Source organism: Panicum virgatum, chromosome 9N (assembly GCF_016808335.1).
Source record: "Panicum virgatum strain AP13 chromosome 9N, P.virgatum_v5, whole genome shotgun sequence".
NCBI lineage: Eukaryota > Viridiplantae > Streptophyta > Magnoliopsida > Poales > Poaceae > Panicum > Panicum virgatum.
The window spans coordinates 6,667,460-6,681,263 of NC_053153.1; the positions used below are offsets into that span (position 1 = coordinate 6,667,460).

The following is a 13,804-nucleotide window of genomic DNA, read 5'->3' on the forward strand; positions in this document are numbered from 1 at the left end:
GGTTTAAGGATCGAAAAACACTGGAAGCCTCGCACGAAGACGAGCACAGATGATTACAAGCAGACAAAGTTCTCAAGGTTAATTTACAAAGTGGAGTTTTACACACAAGTTTACGTAAAATATCAGAGTTCAAAATGCAGCGGAAACTAATTAGAAGTTGAGTTTAGAAAAACAGCGATTACTACGATGACGTGAGGACGTCACATCGAGCCCACCGATGTGAATCCTGGTTAGCTCCAGCCAGCAGCAGTTACCTGAAAATAGGGTGACAACAAACCCTGAGTATACTAATACTCAGCAAGGCTTACCCGACTTTGGGTATACTTAGCCCATTATCTAGACATGCCAAGCTTTTTGGCTCTGGAGTTCTTTTGCTGAAATGCTGCTAGGAGTGAATCCTTACTTTCAATATTTTATCTCCATTTAGTACAGCGAGTATTAACTAAATTCGCCTAAACATCTAGAGCACACATGGTGGAGCAGATTATTCTTCAGTAACTCACAAACCAATCTTTTCCATTCCTCTTTCATTCCACTTTCTTACTACGATGTGACAAAGAGATCAAGGCTCTCATAACCGCGAGTCACGGCGAATCGATCCGATTTAACCTTGCAAGGTGGACCTAACTCACACGACACATTCAAGCCCCGTCGGGCCACGCGCGTCAACTGTTTCCACATTACCACGGCATCTGAACTACGCCTGCTAAAACCCAGGTGATGGGCCCCTCGTGGTGAACTCCCGGAGAACCCGGAGGCGGCATCCTATCCAACACCCGCCAACTCCCACGCCCAGCGTAGCATGACGGAATTCAAATCACCGCTGTAAAGTGGTACACAGCTTACCGGTTTCGACTACCTCCTACTTCCGGTATGTGGTTAGTACTGTTCAATCCTCGATCAACACTGCCAACAACGGAACGGTCCTCAATCGACACAGGCGGAGATTTCTTTTCATCAATTCTATACCATTAATCCAACTCATTTCCGCCCGGCCTCCATTTCTCTTTACTCAACAATTCATTTCAAAGCCAAAGCTAAGTGATCAAGATCCTAAACTCGCGAGTGACAGTAATCACTCGACTTCTACCGAAATCCTATTTAGCAGAGCATTTCTATCGACACCTGCATACTAGTATAGGCCCACGGTACCTAGGGAAAACATGCATACTATGGTTCCATTCAACTCCTAGAACATAAATACACAAATGCTTAAATAAACATTGAATAATTTAAATTATGGTTATGCTCCGGGGCTTGCCTGGGTTTGACACAAAGTCAGTCAGTTAGCTTGTAGTCTTGCACCGGCTTGACATCATCCCAGTCCAAGCATGCACTCCAGTCGGTCCTTCCGTCTTCTGGATTGGTCCACCCGTGCACCATCTTCGGGCTCGGCTTCAATATTGCCCTCCGGTTCCACGTGTCGCACATTTAGCGTACCTAGATGATATGCAACGATGCAAAAGCAATGCAATTAAAGGAAAGACATGACTGGGCAATCATTTATCGAGTAAGCACTACAAACAAGCTCAAAGGCAAAATGAGTTGGTGCTACGGACGAGAGTTTATTCAAGTATTTTAGCCTGAAGTGTTTCCTACAAAAAGCATTATTAAACTTATCTAGGACAAGCCAAGCAAAACATAAAGTAAGGAGTAATTAGGAAGATTTATTTAACTAACAAGCAACTTAAGCAAGTTAAATAAAAGCAACCTATAAACTGGTTCTAAGCGAGATTAACATGATTTACACAGGAACAAGAATCAAATTGCTGAATGTGAGCATGCAAAAGAGCATTTATTAGCAACAATAATAAAAGGAAACCTATAGCTAGGAACCAAACAAATGCAAAAACATAACTTGCATGTATAAACGGGTAACCAAATTTTACCAACATGATAAGATATGGATAAGGCATGTAATAAATAATTATCAACATTTATTGACGACATGAGCTATTTTATTTAGCCTTAGCAAGATAAACTAACCAAGTAAAGATCTACAACATGCACACCTCTTCTGGTCATGAAACTTTTACAGCGAAATATAAATGCAAAGACTAGGCTAGTGTATAAATATTGCATGCTCAGAATTTATAAATTAATTAGCACCAACACAACAAGTTTTAATTAAAATTAAGCATGTGAGAGCAAGATAAATGTATAGATCACTATATTCTGTAGATACATAGCCAAATTAAGTGTTTGAAAGACATCACAACATCATACAAGAGCAGTGGAAGCACATTTTCCATTTTAGCATTTATATATTATTTATAAACTATTTACTTAGCATTCTACAAGTTAAATCAATAACTCAGTCATACTGCACTCAATGAACTTGAAGTTTTTACCACAGCACACACATCACAAGAATAGCCTACCATAAAAATTTCATATCATTTAGAGCATTATAACTGCAGTTATGAAAAAGACAAGCAACACTAGCATTAAAACCTTAACAAGCACAAATCTATTTTTACAGCAAATATTTTCAACTAACATCCATCATATTATGATTCCACTGCATAGATCTACTCACAAGGATTCCAAAACATCTTAATTTGCTATTTTACGATTTTCTACTATTTACTATGCAATTTCAAAGTTTCAAGCGATTTGGTCCCTGAAACACTATTTCTATGAGTCTACGACAGTGCAGAAACCCCCTGCATTTGTCTGAATTGCTGCACGATGCCCTCCACGTGAAGTTGGAACAGAGGAGGTGCTAACGAGCTCGGTTTGGCAAGGGGAGGCCATGGCGGCTGCAGTGGGGTGGTGGGAAAGCAAAAGGGGCTCGCCTAGGGCCGATTTGAAGCAAGAGCCGGGGTCGGAGGTGGTCTGTAGGGGGGGCAGCGGCGGAGCAGCAGCTCGAGCTGCGAGGGCGAGTTCATTCCGGTGAGGGGGCAGCTGATGTAGGTTGGGGAAGGGGCCAGGGAGGATGAGGGCGTCGAGAGGGAGCTCACCACGGCCTTGATTCGGGCGGAGGAGAACTGGAGGAAGGGCTCGACGTGCAGGGCAAACGACGGCCATGGCGAGCGACGTTCTTGCCAGCGGCGAGGCCGGTCGACGGCGCAGCGAAGCGGCGCGGAGATGAGCCTGGCCAAGGGCGTCCGTGGCGCGCAGTGGCTCGCAGAGGCGCGGCACATGGGCTTGGGGTGGCCGGCGACGGCGACAACGGCAGAGCAGGGGAGCGGCGGCTTGGCGCTCGGCTCGTGGCCGTAGCAGCCATGGCGCGGCGCCGGGCCGATTCAGCCGGGGAGAGGCTCGGTCGGGCTCGTGGAGAGGCTGCGGAGCTTCGGGGCGAGGCGAATCAGCGCTGGGGAGTGGAAACGGGGCGGGAAAGTGAGGGTGGTCGGCGCGACGTCGACGGCGCTCCGCTCGGCTCTGCTCGTCTCGAGCTCGAGGAAGGAGAATAGGAAAGACGAAAGGGCAACGTGGCCTCGGGGAGAGGATAAGGACGCGCTCGAGCGGAGGCCGAGGATCGCCGACGCGTGGAGTCGTCGCTAGCATGGGCGTGCGGCATGGGCGCCGGAAGCTGTGAACAGAGGGAGAAAATGGTTCAACGAAACCTAGTTTGATTTTGACCGTCCAAAACTCAAAATTTCATATAGAAACTCGAAAAATTCCAAGAATGAAAGTTGTTCAAAATTTGATTTCCTCCAACTTTTGTTTTAGGCAAAACTTCATTAGAAGATTAAATCATGGTTTAAAATTTGAAATGTTAAAACCAAAGCATTAATGTCCTATTCAAAGCAAAATTAAAAATTTTCTTCACTTTTTGCATAGCAACATCAAAATCCACCAATATGAAAGTTGTTCACAGTATAAAACTCTAAACCTTTGTTTTTAGGCAAAGGTTTATTTGAGCAAAAATTTAAAAGTTATTTTTAAAACATGTTTTATTGGATTTGAAAAATAGTCATCATTTCATGTGTTAACAAGCTAGCAAAATGTAATTAAATTTTTTTTTTGCATGCACGATTAGTGTTAATGACGATGTTAAACACATGATTACTCCTAATTACTAGGAATTAACACATGAGGTGTTACAACTACCTTGTCCGTACAACCTATGAGGCCATTGTGTTTGCTCAGCCAATCCATTTCAAGGATCACATCTATCCCTTCTGGCTTAAGTACTACTAGATCTGCTAGAAACTCTACCCCACTTAAATTAATCCTCACCCGTAGACAACCCAGTTGACACCTGATGTCTCCTCCGGGCGTCCGGGTTAATAGGGGTGTCTTTAGTAGTACTGTAGGTATTTTATGTTTCTCCACAAAACTCGAGGATATAAATGAGTGTGATGCTCCGGAATCAAACAGTACTGTTGCAAGAGTTGAGCTGACTAGGTACTCACCGAGCACTACGCCCTGAGCTCCTTGAGCTTCCTGCGCGTCGATGTGGTTGACGCGGGTCCGTCCGAAAGACTGCTGGGGTTGCCTCTGCTGGTTGCTGTTGTTGTTGCTATTGCCACGGAGGGGCACTCGGTTGGCACCGGTCCGAACTGGCTTGGGTCCGTTCACTGTGTTGGAGAAGGCTGAAGTAGCTGGCTTGTTCTTGGCATAAGGACAGTCAGCGATGAAATGCCCCATCTCTCGGCAGTTGAAGCCGGCCCTCACATTGCTGTTGTTGTTGGTGACCTGGCTTGCATTATTCTGAGGGGCCCTCATGGTGTTCTGGCTCCTGAGCTGTGTGTTAGGGGCCTGTGGTCTTGTCACTTGAGACTGAGTTCTGTACTACATTGGGGCTTGGGACCTTGGTGCGTTATAGCTGAAGCTTCTGGGCTTCTGGAAACGATCCTGCTGGCGTGCCTTGCTTTCCAAGAACTTGCGCTTGTTATCCTTTCTTTCATCGATCTTGGCCCTCTCTGTGAGGATTGCCTTGTTCATCAAGGTGTTGAAATCAGGATAGATCTGAGGGGTGAGCAGGGTCCTGAGTTCTGGGTTTAGTCCCTTTTTGAACATATCCTGCTTTTTCTCATCGTTGTTCACTTCTTCTGGTGCATAGCGAGCCAACTCCATAAACTGGTGGGTGTACTCCTCCACCGACATACTCCCCTACTGAAGTGCGCGGAATTCATCTGCCTTGCGCTTCATGGTGGCCGCGGGGATGTGATAACGGCAGAACTCCCTCACGAATTCATTCCAGGTGATGGTGGTGGCATCTCTGGCAGCAGCGCAGTAATTTTCCCACCAGGCTAAGGCAGTCCCGGTGAGCTGATGTGTTGCCAGAAGGACTTTATCTCGATCCTGGCACCCAAACGGCTCGAGCTTCCTCTGGATCACGTGGAGCCAATCATCTGCATCCAAGGGGTTGCTGGATCCGGCAAAAGTAGGTGGCTTGGCCCTCAGAAAAGCTGTCAGCTTGTCATTGAAGGTCTGCTCTCGTGGCTGCCTGTTCACTAGAGCATTGGCCAGTGTCTCCAGTATGAGAGTCTGGTTATGGATTATTTGTGCCAGGTCCACGAAGGGTGGTGGTGGTGGTGGTGGTAGCTGTGCATCCTGATTTTCTCCTCTGCCCTGACTTACTTCTTGTTCCTCCTGAGGATGGTTTTGTCCGTTAGGATGCATTCCTGCATCAACAGCTGCAGGGTCCCTGACACGGGAGGCCCTCGTGACGCTTCGAGAAACCATCTGCAGATTGGGTAGGGTTTTTGTGAGATTGAGATTAGGTGATGTTTAAGTTGTTTAATTCGTATTTTTGAAAAGGCAGAATTAACCTTCTGCCGAAAGGCACACACACAACAAGCACACAACAAGGCAAACAAGCAACCTTCACTAAAGCGAGGCAGGGTACAACACGGGGACACCACTAGAACGCGTACTACACGTCCGGGTACAGGTTCAAACTAGGGATACAACTTAAACCGAAAGGGCTAGAAGGGTACAACAACAGGGTAGGGATGGACATTCTACTCGCGTGGCGAGTCTTCTTCTGGGGCGGTACGTGCTTCCGGGGAAGCAAACGGCTCGCCGTCCTCCGGGTTCCCGTTCTCTTGGGGCTGAGCAGCAACTTCTCTTTCTCTGACAGCAGTAGACCCTTCGGGGTTCTTGGGTGGGGCTCGAGGGCTTCCAAAGAGCGTTCCCCATCCTATGACGGGTGTCCCAAGTAGAACATGGTCTTCTCCGATGGCCGGAACTGGGGTCCCACTTCTGGTCCATTCTTGCATGCGCCGGTCTCGGGCTTGTCTGAGGCTCTCCTGTGCAACCGCTTCACTGCTGATCGCGGCTGCGGCTCTTGCCTCGGCTTGGGCTGCTCGGACTTGTTGGAGCCTCACCGCGAGTTCAGCTTGCTCAGCGCGATGGGTCTGCTCCCTCAGCAGGTGGGCTTGTTCATCGAAGAGCTGATCCAAAGCGGCTAGGTAGTTAGCCACTTGGTACAGAGGGTCCTCTTCATGGCAGCGGCATTCCAGACTCCTCATGCGAGCTTCCCAAACAGGGGTTCTGATGGCCGGCGGGAAGAACCTCATTGGTGTGGGTGCTAGGTGTTCTTCGAAAATCCGGCACAGGTAGCGGAGTGTCTTTCTGATAGCCAAGGGGTAGGTGTCATGGTGCCTAAATCCCGTAGCGGTCACTCGCCAGGACTGGATGTCGGGGTAGCGATCACTTCTGGCGATGACTAGGATCACCCTGCAGCGGAGAGTGCCATGATGTTCGTACTCTCTGCTGTAGTACCTTGGGCGTTCCGTGACGCCAAGGCTCTCCAGGGCGTTGATCAACAGGCTGGGGAAGCCAGGCGTAGCTTGGCAGTCGCCCTGGGTCCATCCTTTCTCAGCCATCTGAAAACAAAGATAGGGTGAAGATCTTGCACGAATATTTGAGGTACACAAAAGGGGTAGATGATTTTTATTTATGGCATCATGGTGGGGTACAACTTCATGGGTACATGATTATTAGAGCAAAGGTTCTAGCTTAGAGACTACTCCTATCATGGGGATTCTTCCTCAATCCTAAGGGAGCGCTTCTTCAGTGGGAGATACTGATCCGTCATGTCATCCTCGGTTTGAGTTCCTTTATCCCAGTGAGTTCCTTTGGGTTCTTATTCCTCGGTCTGAGTACCAACATCCCAATGGGTTTCCATGGGTTCTTCTTCCTCAGTCTGAATGCCTACATCCCATTGAGCCTCTTCGGGTTCTTCTTCTTCGTCTTCCTCTGTCCATCCACCTATTCCCCAACGAGCCTCGTACCTCCGCATCCGAGCTTGGAGAGCGGCTAGTGAGTCCTCGGCGCGTGTGGCTCTTGCCTTTTGCTCTTCCAGTTCTGCCTCTTTTTCATCCATTTGGACTTGGAGGGCAGCCAGGGAATATTCGGCGTGTACGGTTCTCGTCCGTTGTTCTTCCAGCTCCTGGGTTGCCTTTTCTGCTCTGCGGACTTGTTGCTTTAGTTGTGCTGCTTGCTCGCGATAGAGCTCATCCAGACCGGTGAGATAGATGGATAGGTGGGATACTGTGTCTTCCAGATCTTCTTCTTCCCTTCCGAGTCCTCTCATCCGGGCGATCCAGGTGCGTCCTCTTCCCTCAGTTGGCGGAAAGAACCCCATGGGAGTCCGCTGAAGGTGATGTTTGTAGATCACTCGGAGCCGTCGCAGGGCCTTACGGGCGGCTTTCCGATAGGTATCCGGGAAACGGAATCCAGTGGTGGAGATGAACCAAGGGTCCACATCAGGGTAGCGGGTGCTCCTTGCTATGAAGATCATCAGGTCACACCGGAGAGTGCCCTTGGAGTTGTACTCTCGATAGAGAAACTCTGGTGGGTCCACAACTCCAATGCGTTCCAGGCTGAGTATCAACAACTTAGGAAGGCCGGGCTCTGCGAAACAGATTCCGCCGATCCATCCATTGTCAGCCATCTGGAACAGGGCAAGAACCAAAGGTAAGTGTTTGCGTGAGGAAAGGATTAAAGATAGAAAAGTCCTAAGGTAAAGGGTCTAAAAACGGGTTTCGCTCCTAGGGTCACGTCCTACGACCAACCTACGGCTCTGATACCACCTGAAGCGTCCCCTGATAAGAGAAGACTTAAATGTGATACAAAACACTAGTCCCAGGAGGCTGATGCCACATTTATTACATCAGATGGTTCAAAACCGTACAAACCTTGGAGGACACTCGATACAGATAATGATAATAATTAACCAAGCTACGACATAGCACCAGACTGCAAACCACATGGGGTCTAGCACGGGCTCAGAGTACTGCGACAGCGGAGGCATCTCGACAAGGCCGGTTCCACAGGCAAGGTTGGGTGTAGAACAATAACCCTACTCAGCGTCGTCTGGCACGAAGTCAGGGTCTTCTTCTGTAAAAAGTAAGAGTGGGGTGAGTACAAACGTACTCAGCAAGTTCAACCACACCCACGGAGGGGGTTATATCAGAATAATATGCATAGGTAAATCAAGGATAAGGTTACGGTTTAATTTACAGGAAAAACTATACTTTATGCAGGGGTTCATTTATCAGGAACCCTTTTTAGAAAAATCAGTTTTTGTAGTAATACGGAGTTCAAGTTTTTAAACTGCTACCAGACTCCCCGTCCGTCGTAGCACACGGCACAACTGCCGGACACAATTCCAAAACAACTCACACCAGCCCATCCCAATGAAACACTAGTTATGTGACCACACCGTAACTCACCCAATACCGTGGCACGGACTATTCGAATAGATTCGTAACTCTGCAGAGGTGTGCAACTTTACCCACAAGTAGGATACCACAACTCGAACACCGTCGTGTCGGTGTAGATCCCAACATAGCCATTACCCACCATAGCTAAGCCTGACTAGCCATCACGGGATGCACCAAGGGGTCATCGACCGTTCACTTAGGTATAACCGGGCATAAGTCACTCGGGGCTTATCCCTTTTCCTTAGTCACCCGCTGCTCTCAGCTCTCCTGATGGCTATCACACCAACTAGTGGGATTTATGCTACGCCGTTGCCCATTCAACGGTCGAGTGGTTTGCACGATAGTGGAGTTAGGTGAGATGACACACCAACTCGGTCCTTAGACACGACAAGATGGATATCTCCCTTCTTTGCTCTGCCACATTGGCACGAGCACACCAAATGGCAAATCCGCAGAAGTGACATCCATCCCGTCTGAATTTTCTTTACCAAAACACCACATTTATCCCATCCCACACGCACACATTTTCTTTATAAAATAAATCGTATTATGAGTAAAGTCCTAAGCATTCTAATATCGATTAACGTCCAAGCAAAAGCAGACATTAATCTAGGTGGTCAAGGAATGGTCATCACAAATCAAGGGGTGGCTATCCAACTGTGTTTTCATGCAAGCAAAACATATGCAATTTTATAAAGCAGGCCATTGGGTTGTGTTTATAAAAACTAGGACAGAAACATGCATCAAAGGATGGGATTGAACTTGCCGTCTTCGTAGCCTTCGGGAAAGTCCTATCCTTCGGGCTCGGGGTCGCGGAACTGGTCCTCGTTCTCCTGGTCACAGTACTGCTCGTTGACGGGCTCTCCTTCGTTCACTCCGTGGTCTACAGCACACACAAACAAGCATCCAATCAACACAAAGATCTATCGTTGAGCTCGAATCGGAAACACATAAAATATGGAGATAGAAGTAACATCTTTGAGTGGTTTCCTAATGGCATGGCCAAGACTTAGTTATGAGAGGCGTGGTAAAGTTTCGGGTTGATCAGAGGTTGTTTGTTACATGAAATGATAGGTTTTATAAGGGTTTGTGGGTCGGTTAAGGGGTCAGGGGCCTATTTGTAATTAACCCGGAGGAGGAAGGGGCTTGGTTGTAATTTTTGAAAACACCTGGACTATTCTGGAAGGTATAGGGGTATACTTAGAATTATGTTTTTACGTGGAAGGGTTTACTTGAAATTAGAGCAAAGGGTAGGGTTCTTTTTGGATATAAGCCAATAGGTGAGGGGGGGTCTCTATGGAATAGAAGAAGGTGAGGGGGGTTTTGGCATAATTGCCATCTCCTTCCTCTCCCCACGCGGAACAGAGGAGGGGAGGGGGCGGCGCTCGGCGCCGGCGATTCGGCGGCGTGGGGGCTCGGCGGCGGCTCTGGGTAGGGGGAAAAGGGGCAGTGGGATGTGGGGGATTGATTCCCCCACTCACCTCGGCCCGGGGCGAAGCGAGGAGGCGGGGCGACGCGGGCCGGCGGCGGCGGCGCTATTGGAGCGGGGCGGCGGAGCTGGCGCTGAGGAGGGGAGGCGGTGGTGGCCGGGGAGGCTTGGGTGTGGAGGAGCGGCGCCGGTGGGGGCCTTTTATAGGCGTGAAGAGGCGGTGGCGCGGCCGGGGGTGGGTGACGGCCGGCGAGCCGCGCGGAGCGCCATCAATGGCGTCTTGGCTCCTTGCGAGCGTCGCGGAGCGAGGCACGGGCGGCGAGGCGGCCTCAGTTGACGGGACGCGAGTGGCAGCGGCGTGTACAGGGCGGCGCTGTGCGGCCCAGGGCGGTGGCGCTAGCGGCGAGGCCGCGGCGAGCACAGGGCGGCGCAGCGACGGGCGGCGCGCGGCACGCACGTGGGCAGGGCAGGGTGTGCGCGCGTGCGTGCGCGGCGGGGCAGGGGCCAGCGGCGTGCGCGGGGCCGGGGCAGCGCCAGCGGCGGCCTCGGTGCAGCGCGACCCCAAGGCGCGAGCAGCGAGGGCGTGCGGCGCGTGCACGGGCCGGCGAGCGTCGCGGCGTGGCTCTGCACGCGGAGCGTCGGGCGGCGCAGCGGTGATGGCGGGGCGCAGCGAGCGCGCGGGGCGAGCATGTGGGCCGCAGGCCCGTGGAGTCGGCCGGGCGCGAGCAGGCGGCTTGGTGCGGCGAGGCCGTCGCGGCTCGGCGCGCCGGGCGCTGCGTGCGCGTGCACGGGCGCACGGGCAAGCCTGGGCGACGCGTGGGTGAGCATGAGCCGTAGGCCGGGTGGAGCAGGAGGCGGCCGGTGTCGCGCGCGCGGGGAGGATGGGCGCGCGCGGGCAGGCGGGCCGGTGCTGGGAGGCGGGCGGCGCGGCTGGGCACGCGACAGGGGAGGGAGGAAGGAGAGAAAGAAGGGAGGAAAAGAAAGAAAGGAGGAAAAAGGAGAAAAGGGAAAAAGAAAAAGAAAAAAGAAATAAAGGAAAAGAAAATGGGAGGGAGGGAAAGGAAAAAGGAGAGGGGGGCGGTGCGCGCCAGCGGCGACTGCGGCTGCGGTCGGCCACGCGTGGCATGCAGGTCGCGGGTGGTGGGGCACACGGTCGGAGGAGAAAGGGAAAAAGAGGGGGCGGGATTCGCGGCGGCCGGTCACGACGCGTCGCGCTGGATAGGAAAGAGATGGGACGTGGATTGAATTCGGATGTCGGGTTGTTCGGGAGAGGCTCTGGGGATTAGGGTTCAGGGTTTGAGTCGAGCTCAACGATAAAAACAACTTTAGCGCATGATTTATTTTTGGTGAGTTTTCGGAATATTACAGTGAGGCTGGCCCGGGCACGGGGGCGATCGAGACTGCCGTCGGAATCGAATGGTTATCGGCACGGCATGATGGTCTTCCACTGGAATCTGGACCTTTCCCTTTGTATTCTTACTGTTTGTGCTCGGTCTTCTTGGTGACGAACGAGCAACTTTTTTTCTAAAAAAAATCCTGACACGACGTTAGGTTTGTACCGTCGCCAGGTGCTGCAATCCAATCGCCCGTTTGACTTAGCTCTGGTTGTTTAGATGGGAAGTTGTAAAATATCGTAGCATTTTCGTTTGTATTTAATAGTTATTGTCCGGTCATAGATTAATTAAGTTTAAAAAATTTATCTCGTAAATTACAGATAATTTGTATAATTAGTTATTTTATTTAGCTACATTTAATATTTTATACATGCGTTCAAAAATTTAATGTGACGTGAAATCTTGTAAAGTTTTGGAATTTTGAAGCTAACAAGGGGTTGGATTGCATTGTCGAACAAACGCTGTGGTATTCTGAGACTTCGCGTCGCGTGGGATTTGACATTTTTTTTCTTTCGAAAGAGGACATTTCTGTTGTGGAAAACGGAGTCAAAATTCTGGACGAAGTTGGGCCTGCAGCCAATGCTCGAGTCACTCCACACAAGTGGAGTAAAGCGCAAGAGACAATTTGACACAGTCACGCGTTCACTAGGCCTGAACGATCGTCGGCTGCTTGGTTGGACAGGCAAAAGAAACTCCTGTTACGGTTAGTATCCCGCTGCCTGAAGATCTCAACCGGCGTTGCCAGATTCACCATGGTTGACTAGTAGTAAAGTAGGTGGTTTTCCCAGAAACTCCCTCCCTGTTTTCGTACCACCACACACATGGCCACGTGTGCTCGGAAGTACCTAGTCACATGGTCAAATCCATACTCTTTTCTGAAGAAAACAAATCCATCCTCTTGCTGGAGTGGACGATGTACTTGGAGAGTTGGAGCAACAATGCATCAACGCGTGCTACAGCGTCTGGATCTTGCTGGAAGAAAGGGGATCGGAGAATGCTGTTCTTGCCGCCTGCGAGAGTGCCGTCTCACTCTCCCGGTCTCCCCGGCCGTCGCTCTCGCGAAATCGCGAGCCGCCCCTCCACCACCGTCCGCGCCCCTGATTGCTCAGGAAGGGGAAAAAGGCGCGACGGCCCAAAAGCGGCTCGCTTTTCCGCTGCCGGGTGCGTGCGCGATTTCCACCGGCGGGGGGCAAGCGTCGGGTTGGCTGGCACCAACCAACCGGCACCGGTTGACGGGCACCAGCGCGACGGGACGGGACGGGCGGACGTCGGAGTCGCCGAACGGAATCAGTGCGCGCGCGAAAGGCGGCTGGGGCGGGCCGCCTTGGCTGGTTGGTGACCGCCAGACCGCGCGACCGTGCCGACGCTGGGCTGCTAGCGATTCTGGTCTGGACACAGCGGCATGCATGCTAAAATCTTTGACTTGATTTTACCAGTTCCTGCTAAAACCTTTGACTTGATTTCCAAAATTCCACATGAGGAAGCGACTGTGGCCCTGTTTAGTTCTCAAAAATTTTCAAAATTCCCCGTCACATCGAATTTTTGGACACATACATAGAGTATTAAATGTAGTTTAAAAAATAACCAATTGCATAGTTTAGCGGTAAATGATGAGATAATCTTTTGAGGCTAATTAGTCCAAAATTGAACACTAATTACTAAATAAAAACAAAATGCTACAGTAGCCAAACCCAAAATTTTTCACGCCTAAACACGCCTAAACACACCCTGTAGAATTTGAGGAACACAGGGTGGTGAAGTAGGATGGTATGCCTTCCATTTTCTTATGGTTTGCGTGCAGGCGATTCTGAATATTCAGAACAGCAGGGCAACTCAAAAGGACAGCCACGCCACCTGCTGCCTCATAACTAATCCAACTCTACTCCCGCAAGGCAACAACAGCGCTTCGAGGTTAAGCAAAAAGACAACTCCAGCAGATAGAACAATTAACTTTGCAGATACAGCACTGCCAGATGCACCAAGAAACTACCAGCTCAACAACCCTGTCGTCGATAAGCTTTACAAGTGATCGCCACAATACAAAATTTGCAACTAACAGCAGCGCCAAGCAAAAAAAGTCAGCATATGTTAGGAAGCAGGCAACTTCAGTCACAGCAGAATTCGCTTTTTTAACCAGTTGTCACATGATTAACAGGCAACTTTGCTGCTTAGTGCTAGGAGCACAGCTAAAAGCGGCAAAAGAATATCGTCTGGAATGAAAGCTCAAAGAAAACAGCAGCTAGTAGACCATTGTTCTCAATGTCATCAGAAACCGGCACGATTGAGATTACCATGTGCTTAAATCGGTGAATTCATGACAACACCACAGCAGACACTAGAATAATGGCAGTAGAAAA

The 13,804-nt window shown here is 50.2% G+C and overlaps 1 long non-coding RNA gene across 1 annotated transcript; it reads right to left on the reverse strand.

Annotated features, from left to right (window-relative positions):
• Positions 1-1,197: 1,197 nt before the first annotated feature.
• LOC120689985 lies at positions 1,198-3,464 on the reverse strand. The gene is made up of 2 exons (XR_005681535.1): positions 2,964-3,464; positions 1,198-1,440 (listed from the first exon to the last, which is right to left on the reverse strand). It is a non-coding gene; the product is annotated as an uncharacterized LOC120689985 (long non-coding RNA).
• Positions 3,465-13,804: the final 10,340 nt, after the last annotated feature.